The sequence below is a fragment of the Astyanax mexicanus genome, chromosome 6 (genome assembly GCF_023375975.1).
Source record: "Astyanax mexicanus isolate ESR-SI-001 chromosome 6, AstMex3_surface, whole genome shotgun sequence".
NCBI classification, from domain to species: domain Eukaryota; kingdom Metazoa; phylum Chordata; class Actinopteri; order Characiformes; family Acestrorhamphidae; genus Astyanax; species Astyanax mexicanus.
In genome coordinates, this window is record NC_064413.1 from 32,588,903 (window position 1) to 32,600,334 (window position 11,432).

General features: G+C 40.3%; 1 protein-coding gene across 2 annotated transcripts in view; it reads right to left on the minus strand.

Annotated features, from left to right (window-relative positions):
• LOC103041574 (HIVEP zinc finger 3) overlaps positions 1-10,250 on the minus strand; it is a 78,533-nt gene extending 68,283 nt beyond the window's left edge. For both annotated transcript variants that reach the window (XM_015606465.3, XM_007251758.4), the window contains exon 1: positions 9,964-10,250. The gene's annotated coding sequence lies outside the window, so the exon portion shown is untranslated. The remainder of the gene's footprint in view (positions 1-9,963) is intronic.
• Positions 10,251-11,432: the final 1,182 nt, after the last annotated feature.

Here is an 11,432-nt window from a genome sequence, read left to right on the forward strand (position 1 = left end):
CACCCACTTCATTATTCCAGAGCAAAGTCAACGTCAACGTGCGGAAACACGGCCACAAATCATCCCGTTCCAGCTAACCACACACAATACCAGTGTGAACAAATATAGAAATGACCAAACACTAAATCACTGCCAGTTTCTCCACTGTCTACCTCCTTAACTTCACTACCATGCAAATGTTTACCATCTGCGTTAGCATACTGCGGCACTGTGCTATGTGTGCTAACGCCAAAGTAACTCACATCTCTGCAGCAGCAGTCAAAGGCCAATCAGTAGTCTACTACTAGGGACAAGGAAATGCTATCCTCATCTGCAGAGGTAGCCAACACTCCCCTGGGTCCAGGCCAAATAATGTTCGACAGGACCGCACAGCATTCGCCCAGACTCCTGACCTAAATTACAGGAGGAACATGCAAGCTGCTGCTGCCGGCCAATGTTTAGATAACAAAAGATAGTTTAGATAAATTAAAGCACAGGCGAGGAGCTGTGTTCACTGACAGTAATAATGACAACAAGAGCTAAATGATGATATATGAAGAAGATCAGATTTCCCCTTGGCAATACCCTTTCCTGGGAAGCTCTGTTTAGATACAATTATGCCATTATACAGCTTGGTCCTGATGTCTGCAGTTGAGCAAGTTATTGATCAAGAGACAGAGTCATTATAAAGGCCTTGGTTCACACAATCAGACAAGCAAAACAGAGACTTCTTTAAGCTAAAAAACAGTGCAAACTGGGGACACTCCTCCCTTAACAATATGGTTTCTTCTAGCTGTTACGATAAAATCTTGCATCAAAAAAGTAGTAACCTCATACTGTAACTACAAATTGCACATCCTTGCAGAATCTGCGTGTGTGCAACAGTCGGCCCAAATCTTCTGGAAATTAGTCAATAAAACTTTGGGACTTTGATTGGGCCTAGTTTCCTGGAGAGAATGTTCAGTGTGATGCTCATACAACCATTCAAGAAACACCTACGTGCTAAGATGATTTAAGAGACTTAGCCTTGTTTTGTGGGTGTTCGGGAGGAGTCCAAAAAAACTGGCTAAATGATGGATCGAAAATCTTTAGCTTTTGGCTAATCTATTGTATGTACAGTGTGGCAAGAATGTGGGTGCAAATGGCCCATGTCATTATGAGAATTTATACTTGTGCAATGGTGTGTCTGCATTGCTTTGGAGTGAAACCACAAAGGAAGAAATAAAATACTAACAGACCAATCACAGTTGCTGCAATCTGTATCGCCACAATATGTAGGTACATTTTAGATTTTAATGTTTAGATTCTCAGCCCAAGTCCGACCCAACGCCCAACCCTGGAATGAATTTGGATTCCCCACACCTCGTCTCCAGCCCTGTTAGGTTGGACTCAAGAAAACGGTCTGTGATATAGGCCAACGTTTTTTTATGGCATATTTTAAATTTCATAAAAATAAGGTTATGGTGTAATAATCTAAATATAGTAATAAATAATAATTTGATATTAAAAAAAATCTACATGTTAGAATGCTATAAATCATAGCATTGGTCTGCTCACTGGGCACACACAAGCTTCTCCACAAGCTCCATCTTAATTACCATTCTTAATAAACAGTGTTCTTAAATAATAGGTCAATGCTTCTTCCATGTTGCACTGCTCATTAACATTATTCTGAATAGATTTCGCTCATTAAAACAACTCAAAATTGTAGTTAAAAAGGTCAGTTTTTAAGGTAAAAAAATAATGGGGTTTCAATCGGGCTTGGGCTCATGTTGACAGTTTATGGGCCAACCGTGTCCAGCTTGGACAGAACGTGCATGGGCTCGGGTAGGGTCTAGCTGATTTTATTTTTTTAATTTAATTTATTTTATTTTTTATTTATCTGGCCCGATCTAAGCTCTATATTTCTAATGAGAAATATAAAGAGTGTCAGGATGCATTGTAGACAGAGGGTACACCCATAGGCTATGACGGACACTTGATGCAGAAGCTTAAATTAACCTTGGTTGCTCAGCCATTGCTAGATGTTATATGCTCTATTATATGTGGTTGCTGCGGTGTTGCTAAGTGATGGGTCACATCAGATTACACATTTTCATTTTTAAATGTTTTTTTTATTCATTTCTATAATTATCACTTACTTTTTAACAGTTAGCTGATAAGCTTTAGCACTGCACCTGCCTAACATTTTTCCTGAGCTGAGCTCCCATGCCCTGTGTGGTGTTTTTGTATTCCAGTGGATTTGTTATGTTTTCTCATCCAAATTAATTACACTTTTTGGATAACGTGACTGTCTTGATGCACCTTAACATTCATGGATTGTCAGAATGCTCACATATAACATTTATGAGAAAGTATAAATAAATTAAACTTGATATTTTGTGTATCCCATACCTAGCAGAGACTGACAGAGGTCAAAGTGACCAATGCATCAAAAATGGCAAAAATAAAGACAAAGGTTTTTTCCCCACTTTATTTAAGGTATATATTAATTTATATTATGTTTACATCAGTTATTAAAGATTCAAGACTTAAGCAAGTAAGTAATTAAAACAGAAGGCTCGATAGTATGTGTTTAGATTGGGTGGGTCCCTACATGACTCCTTTTGGTTCTTTCCTCAGGGGTGCAGTTGCTTTTTATTATGCCCCTGTGTTTTACAAGAGAGGATTAATAGCCAGGGGACATAAAAAGGTTGTGTCTGCCTTTGCTTACTCCTGTCTATGAGCACTGCACAAGGATTGCATGGCCTGTGTGTATACAGGCCGCACTACAAACAGTTGCTGTATGGGGTGGGGAGGGGGGGAGACTTGAGTGTGTGTGTGTGTGTGTGTGTGTGTGTGTGTGTGTACGCAGGCGCACAAATGCATGTGCACTACGAGGACAAAACAAGGACAATTACCAGCAACAGAGTGAGTGTGTGTGGGGGGGGATGCATGTTAAATCATTCATGTTTTTCTCACAAACTCTGTTCACACTGGCTAAATGATGACAGCAGGAAGAACAGCTTCACACTTGACCAACATCTGTACAGGCACACGGTCAATTATTGATATCACTGCCAAGCCTGTGAATAGACAGAGGTCACAGCCGTGCCCCTTCCACATGTTTCATATTGTGTAAACATGTAGCATGGGTCTAACAGCACCAGAACACTTATTACCAGCTGTTAAACAGTGCCAGTCAGGTTAACGTCAGGTTAAAAGGTGATCTAAGGCAAAAGATTTAACCTGCCAGGCTTAAGCCCCACTATAGCAACAAGCTTGTCTGCTCTGGTACATAGTTGACATGAGCCTGTTTAGATCTTGCATTTAGCACACAATTAACTGAGCGAGGATTAGCCTAATCCAGCCATGGAGCTACTTCACCTGTGGTGAGACAAGTATATCCTTGACAGTGCATGGCTGCAATGTGGGCAGTGCTGTGTGTGACTATGTGGTGGAGCTGAGCTTGGTATGTGGAGCTGCTGTGGTATGGCTAATGATTAACTGATAGCATGATTGCTGGCATGCAGCTTACTATGAGACACTCAGCAGTTCTGAATCTTTAAGGGTGTAGACTGAATTCTAAAGCACCAAACTGTGTCTTTTAAACATGACAAAGTAGAAAACTCAGGTTGAAAACCAAATAAACAAACATGCAAACACACACAAACCCTATTTAGACACCCCATAGCCTATCACTTAAGATTTTTTATTTAATGAGAATTGGTCATGAATTTTACACGTCCTGTAGTTTAAAACAACATTATTTCACCTTCTTACATAAAACTAATCCCGTCCAAATAAATCTATAGTTATAAAAACATTTCTCTACTGCCAGTAGCAGGAATACACTCAACAGACAGGATGCCAGGAGTAGGAAGGTGACAGACTAGAGATGAGAGACGATAAGCAGCCGGACGCCTGCTGTTCTTTCCTTAAGCATTGGATGATATGACTACAAACAATATTCAAACACAACTGACCACAATTCTTTTAGAATTACACAAAGGCGAGACACTGCACAAACAAGACGACATAATATAATTGCACAGACATGTCAAAAGTCAAGGGATAGCAGAATGCAAATGGATCAGGAAGTGTTACCTTAGGGGAGAGCCTGGGACTACCCACACCTGTATACACTGCAAGTTATTATCTTGTCAGCGAGGCTGAACAAAGACAAAAGTGATCAGGGCAAGGTGATGCGAATTTAACAGAGTCAGTAAGAGTCATGGATGAGACATTTAATTTCCAAAGTTGTGCAGATATTTAATATTCCTCAAGCCACAGAGTCATGTGCGTACCAGGAATAAGTCATAGACGGCATTACCACCTTTGTAGTTGGTGGTAATGATTGTGACTAGCAGCTTCTGGCTAAAATTGTCTATGCAAATAGACAAGTGACTTTTATAGAACTGAAGCCAAAATCATCCACCAATGTTGTCCAATTTGCAACAGCATCTAGAAGCCACAGCCGAGGCCAGAGACAGAACCTCTGGTATTTGGATTTTTGGACATGGGTGCCAAAATCAGATTTACCAAAAAACAAAAAACAATCCTACAAAAAAAAAAATTAAAAACTTTATACAGTGTGCTTGTTATTAGCACATGGAAAGCTAACTGTTGAAATAAGACACTGGAGATGGAAAAAAAAATTAAAGAAAAAAAATAAGACGGAAACAAGCTATTTTTGCATGAAACATATAGTGATTGGTGTAGTTACACATCGTACCAGTCATCAGAAGACCTGGAGTAGCTTTACTTTTGAGAACATCAGGAATCTTTGATACAATGTGAAGAAGAACAGCCAGATTCAAATTATGTCAAAATGTGAAAAAAAAGCAAAAAAAAAAAATTAGATGCAAGTTCATATTATACGTATAATATTCTGCAATGTTGGACACGAGAAAACGAGTTTTCTATGCTTTTTACCACTATATGTATAAAAATGTGCTGCCTTTAGTGCTAAATCATTATTTGTTAAAAGCTCAATTTTTATTGCAGCCTTCTGTGGCAACAGGATTGCAAAGGCCAATATTGTAGAAATCATTTAGAAGAGATATTTTGCGAATCGCGACAAGTCTTCTGTAGAGCTCCGTTCAAAGCCGGTTTTAGAAAACCCTGCAGATGTGTTAAGCTCTGCTTTACACCAATCGTAAACATGCATTAAAGTCAACAGCAAAGCTTTGGCAGAGTGACAGTGGGCAGTAAGCGGCGGGCTTAATGGGAGCATAGTGAGCGATGGCTCTTCCACAGCATGGTGAGACAGCCGCCAGTAAATCAGAGCGGGAGTTTGCATCCATGTATCATCTTTACGCATGGCAGGTCAGGATGAGAAAGCGCAGGTGAGCGGCTGACTGACTGCTGCTGAGGGAGGTCAGCCTCATTCAGCATGACATTATAGCACAGATTACCTAATGCTCAGTGCTGACCTTACACATCCATCCACCTCCTCCTACTAACAGTCTATACTGGACTCTCCCTGTAGCATAACTGCTGACAAGCACTTTATGGACAAAGGTATTCGGACACATGTTCATTCCTTGTCTCTTCTAAACATCAAGGGTATTTAAAATAATAAATAAATAAATAAATAAATAAATAAATAAATAACTGTCTCTACTGTCCAGGGAAGGCTTTCTAATAGATTTCTAATAGGGCACTGCTGTGAGGATTTGATTGCATTCAGCTACAAGAGCTCCCTAACCCACCCCAAAAGTATTTGATGGTGCATTATCATAATTTCAGAGAACACAGTTCCACTGCTTCACAGCTCAATACTAAAGGCTTTATACCTCTCTAGCCCACGCCTGGCATTAGGTACGGTGCCAATAGGCTCATATTTATCTGCTCAAGAGAGTCTAATTCTATTGAACTTAAATCTCTACAGGAACTGGGCAGGTTGTGTCAGCAGAGGATGCAGCATAAAGTAGCTGAATACATTACATACATACATAAGAATTAGAAAGCATGTTCACACAAATATTTGAACATATATATATAAGAATAAACAAGCAATTAATCAGTGAGAAGTGAAAAGTAAGCACACTTCTGCCCGTTGTCTCTAAGCAATCACCTGCCTGCGCAAACTATCTCTGTGGTTAGAGGTGCATTGTGTTCTCATGTACAGTATTTCATACAATCATTCTTGCCCAAGGCTGGGGGAGGGCAGAGGGGGAGTACTAGGTGGTGGAGGCTGTGTATTCACAGGGTGGTGAATATAAAGAGAGAAGTAAGATGAGAAGAGAGAGATTAAAGACGTGGCAGTGTCATATTGTTTCTCTGACTGTGGGACTCAGGTACTGAGTGAACACATTATGCATTTGTTAAATATAATATTTAAAATATAATACATTCTGGTGCTGAACTAAACATAATAAAGTCAGGAGTGCTTGGCTTACTGCAGCATAACAGGCTCATAAACTTCAAAGACCACATCAACAGTTAATGTCCCCTTCTGAAACAACTTTATACAGTTTAATGGTGATAATTCTTCACTGAAATACTCCATGTTTCATGCCCAGAGTGCTCATATGGGAATTTTCTCCTTTCAGCCAGAGAGACAGGGAGTACAGTGTTTAGTCTGGAACTTGTAAGCGTGATGAGTAAAGAGTAAAGAGCTCTGCAGGTGCCTTAGTTAATATGGCAAGCAGGAATCATTAAAAATTCCTAGACAATTACTGGCACCACATTGCTGCTGACCTGAGTGACCTGAGTGGATATCTAGCATTAAGGTGGTGAATGTTCTGGAGCTTTTGGCCAAGATTTATTTTGGCATTGAGCATACAGGAGTAAACACACACACAATAGTAGTGCTATTCCCTTTTTATATTAGGACTGGGCAATACAAGAATCCTATACAATAGTTAACTAAACATTATCACTGTAAATGTGTGCAGGAATTTCCACAATACTCACAAACACCACACTGAAATTCAATGTAATGTTGTGCCAGCTACCCAAAATTCTATTCTATTTTTACTATACATGCATCTAGTGCAGGTGAAAAACACTACTATAGTTTTAAAGACAATGAGGTGTGAAATATGGAAAGTTTCACACTGAGAAAAAGAAACTTTTTAGTCATCAAATTCTAAGCCAAGCAGCAAGCACATCAGCGTCTGAAAAAAAAACAGCAAACCAAGCAAAGAACTAATCAAACAATTAATTGATTCTTGGCTTGCAATATTAGCACAGGGAAACCTTATTCTGCTATATTATAAGAAGATGGCGATACTTTTAGGGATTACATAATTGACGGGTATGGAACGGAACAGATTGCTGTTTATTACTTGGAGTAGCTGAGTTGTAGTCAGTCAGCTAGCAAATGTTGTGCTGTTGATTGCATCAACAGATACACTGTACAAAGATTATTGTAGGTTTCGTTTTTTGTTTTGTATTGTATGTATTGAATGTGGGTGTAACTTCTGAAGTCCCATCTGCTCTCACAGACGTTTTGCCAGAATTTTTGCCAGATGCCACCATGACCATTATCACACAATGCACTGTCCACTGCGGATAGTAACATCTTCATTAATGTATTCCCAGTACACACGTGACATAGTAGATTAAGGAATTTTAATGTCTGCCTGCGCAACTGCATGCTGGGCAGTGACTACCTCACTCATATGATAAAACCTCAAATCTTATACAGGTGAGGGCATTCCCAAGCAGTCCCCTGACTAAACACTTCATGGTCAATTTACATACTGATATCCCATGATTTTTGTAATTATAGTGTAGTTGTCCAGTTTTTATATAGAACCACTGCCTTTATGTAAAATGTGTATGCATAAATATGTACTGAATGTATATTTAACAAAACAAACTCAGTATAAAAATGCTGTTTGTAAGGATATGAAACATTTTTTGGCATTGTGGACTTAAAACAATCCCCTACTTGGGCTCACGCCACAAGTAGCTTTATGAGTCTAGTAGTAATGGCTAGGGAGACGTGAGCTTGAGCGTTCCATTTTGAAAATGAAAAATAATTGCACTCTAGTATCTTCACTTCCCTCTACTACTGGCCTCTTACAGGCATGAAGACACTCACAGCAGCTCACAGCAACTCAGCAGGAGACACGGTGGGCGAGCTGTGTAAAAGGTCAGGCAAACTCAAATGCATCTGGCTGAGTTTCAGCGGAAGGTGCTCTGACTGTAGTGAAAATAATCAAGTGACTAACTTCTTTAAGGTATTTTATTTACTTCTGATCTTTAGTGGTGATATTTTGAAGTACTTTTAAATAGCTCTGACGTAATAAATGTGGTTTAAAAACAAGACATAAACCCTCATTATCTTTGGCATAAACTAATCACTTGTTTAGCACTACAAGAGATGTGTCTAATAAAACAAAGTGGCCTTGCAAAGATCATTACTCAGGTCCTCTACAGCAAGCCTGTTAAATATACTAAAAGTCCTCAAACATAAAGCAGGGGGTGCAGCTTTTGTCACTTACGCCCCCCAGCGAATTCAGTGTTATTTTACTTAGTTCTTTCTAAATTAAGCTTTTAACTGGATGGTTATTTTTTTGTCTGTTCTTTCCAAACAGAAATAATGCCATAACTACCCACCTGCCTGACCTGACATTGATGGAAGTTCGACCCTCGGGCTCTCCTGTCACTCTGTCCTCTGCCACAGACCTGCTGACCTGTGTGTTCAAACTTCGATGGAGATTTGACTGTCAGGCTCACCTATTACCTGTCATGGACCAGCTGATCACTGTCCAGCTTCTGCCACCTGCTTTGGACTAGGTGCCCACCTAACACTAGCAACCATATATTAGTTATAAAAGCTTACATGGACTCTAACAAGTGCTAACTAATAACTATTAACTAACTGCTGCCATTTGTGTTTATATGATGTTCCTATAATTAGTATTAGTACCATACTACTACTAAAAACATCAATACTTACAATATGATATAATATTAATATGATATATATAATATAATATAATAATATCACCCCTACCACCTGTGCTATGATTACATCAATGTCTCTGAACATGAAAAAAAAGAGATGTTTTATGCTGGTATGGTGACTTTTTTTTTTTTTTTTTTTTTTTTTTACAGATGATTTATAATTGGTAACTGACCAGAAGATAAATGATCCGATCCCCCTGTGAGTCTTGGTTCCTGGCAAGGCTTTTTTCCTCCTGCTTTGATTTTTTTTTTTGACACTGTTGCTTTCAGCTTGTTCACTGGGGCTTTCATTTTTTGTTGTTGTGTAAATCACTTTGATATATGAAAGGTGTAAAGTTTGCCACTGTTGTTGTTGTGACTTGTAGTTGTCCTAACATAATCATGCCCCACAATTTCCTCAAATGCATCTTGAATTTTGCTGAAAAGTATACACAATGGGTATTTTTACTTCTAATGAGCATTAATCCCTACTTCTGTTAGATAACCATGTCCTATCAGAAATATTCTTATTTATGTTGTATTAAACCCACTCATTTTATTTTTAACAGAATGAGCACTAGCCCCAGCCTTCGTGTAGCTTTTTCTGGGCTGCTGCAGTGTTTAGCTAGAATGAGTTTTTGGTCCTGTTGTCCAATGAAAGTAGACGCCAGCTACCTTCCTTCACTCCTACTCCATTTTTCCTCAACGACAGGTCTTATTTTAGGAATTGCAGGCAAACGGTTCAATGCCAGCACAGCGCTGCAACAGAGCTAGCGAACACTGTTACAGGAAGTCATATATCCTCACAGTAGCTTTAGCCTGAGGAAAGAAAGTAACGCAACTGCTTTAAAAAGCTGTGTAATGAGTAACGCTGCTCTAACGTTGCTGCTGGAGGAGCTGGAGGAGGTGCTGCTGATAAATTAATGTGTTAGTGTAATGTTTAGTGTTTGAGCTGTGAAACCTCCTCCTCTTAGGCTTCCTCCTCTCCTGTGAAGCGTCCCCAGCAGCCTGTCTGAGCGTCTGCACCCCCGGGACTCACTCCGAGAGCCCACCGCGCGAACAGAAACTGAAACAGAGCGCGTATCGCCGCTGTGTCGTTACCTGACCCAGCTGCCCTCCTCGCCGCTCCGCCGCTGCTCGTGTATCTACTCGCTGAAGTAGCCGGAGTCCAGCTGTCCGCATCCCGCAGCGCTGTCCGCCGCCGGGGCCGCTTCTGCCTCCTCTGCTCCTCTCGGCGTCCTCCTGCTCCTTCTCCTCCCAGAGCTCGGGCTTCCCCTGCGTCCGCTCACACTGGAGGAGCTGCAGTCCCACATTCAGCTGTCCAGCACTAACAACAACACTAACAGCAGCAGCGGCCGCGCGCGGTCTCGAGCACGCAAACGCAAACAAGTTCGCGCCGCACCGCCCTGCACGAGACGCCCCGAGGGCCCCGCCCCCTCCTCGCACCCGCCACTGGGAAGCTCTCACAGGTTTCATCCTCATTAATATTCATGAGGCGGCGGCTCTCCCTGCGCTCCCATTGGCTTTAGAAGTCCCGTCGCTTTTTTCCCTCATTTTCTTCACTTTCGCTGGAGGGCTGCTGTCAGATGACGTAATGGAACATTCCCAGAATTCCGAAATTTGTGGAATTCCGAAAGACCGGAATCCCGCCGGCCCGCTCCGCTCTGAAACGGTTACTGATTGGCTGTAGTAGTTTCAGTGCTCTACAGACAGGTGTGTTCTAGCTATGTGGGATACTGTTTTTAAACACCTCAAGAAATACTCAAGAAAGGTTAAACCCCTTAAAATGCATTGTTCCGTATACGGGCTACAGGTGTAGGTGATACAAAACTCTTTTTTTCTGCAGTAAAATAATTATTTACCTATAATTCCAGATCAGTAACAGGAATCACCCAACTTCTGCAGGTTTGAAAATAGTATAAAAGCTAGACAAACATAACGAAACAAAAGGTTTGGAGGACATGAACTGTTTGATTTGTATTCAGGAAAAAATATGATTTTATTATTATAATTATATTTTTGCATATTTTCTATAACAGTTACAATTATGCTTTTCAGCAATGTTCCGTATCAAACATGAAAGCTTTTTATGTAATGCTTGAATAGAAATTCTCAAGATTTAGTGGTTTAATGTCAGGCAGACTATTGAAAAAATCCTTGCCTGTTAAGAGGTTAAAGTTTCCAACTGTGTTCTTGCTCCGCCCACTAAAACCGAGTCACGGAGGAAAACTGTAAAAATTGAACTATTCAGCACTAATTAGATAAACTATACCTGTATATATGCCTGGCCACCAAAAAAAAGGTCACACATTCTAATATTTCAGTGAACACCTTCTTTAGCTTTGATTGCAGCACACATTCACTGTGGCATTGTTTTGATAAGCTTCTGCAATGTCATAAGATTTATTTCAATCCAGTGTTGCATTAATTTTTTCCAAGGTCTTGCATTGATGATGGTAGAGTCTGACCACTGCACAAAGTCTTCTCCAGCACATCCCAAAGATTCTCAATGAGGTTAAGTTCTGGACTCTTTGGTGGCCAATCCACGTGTGAAAAATGATGGAATAACC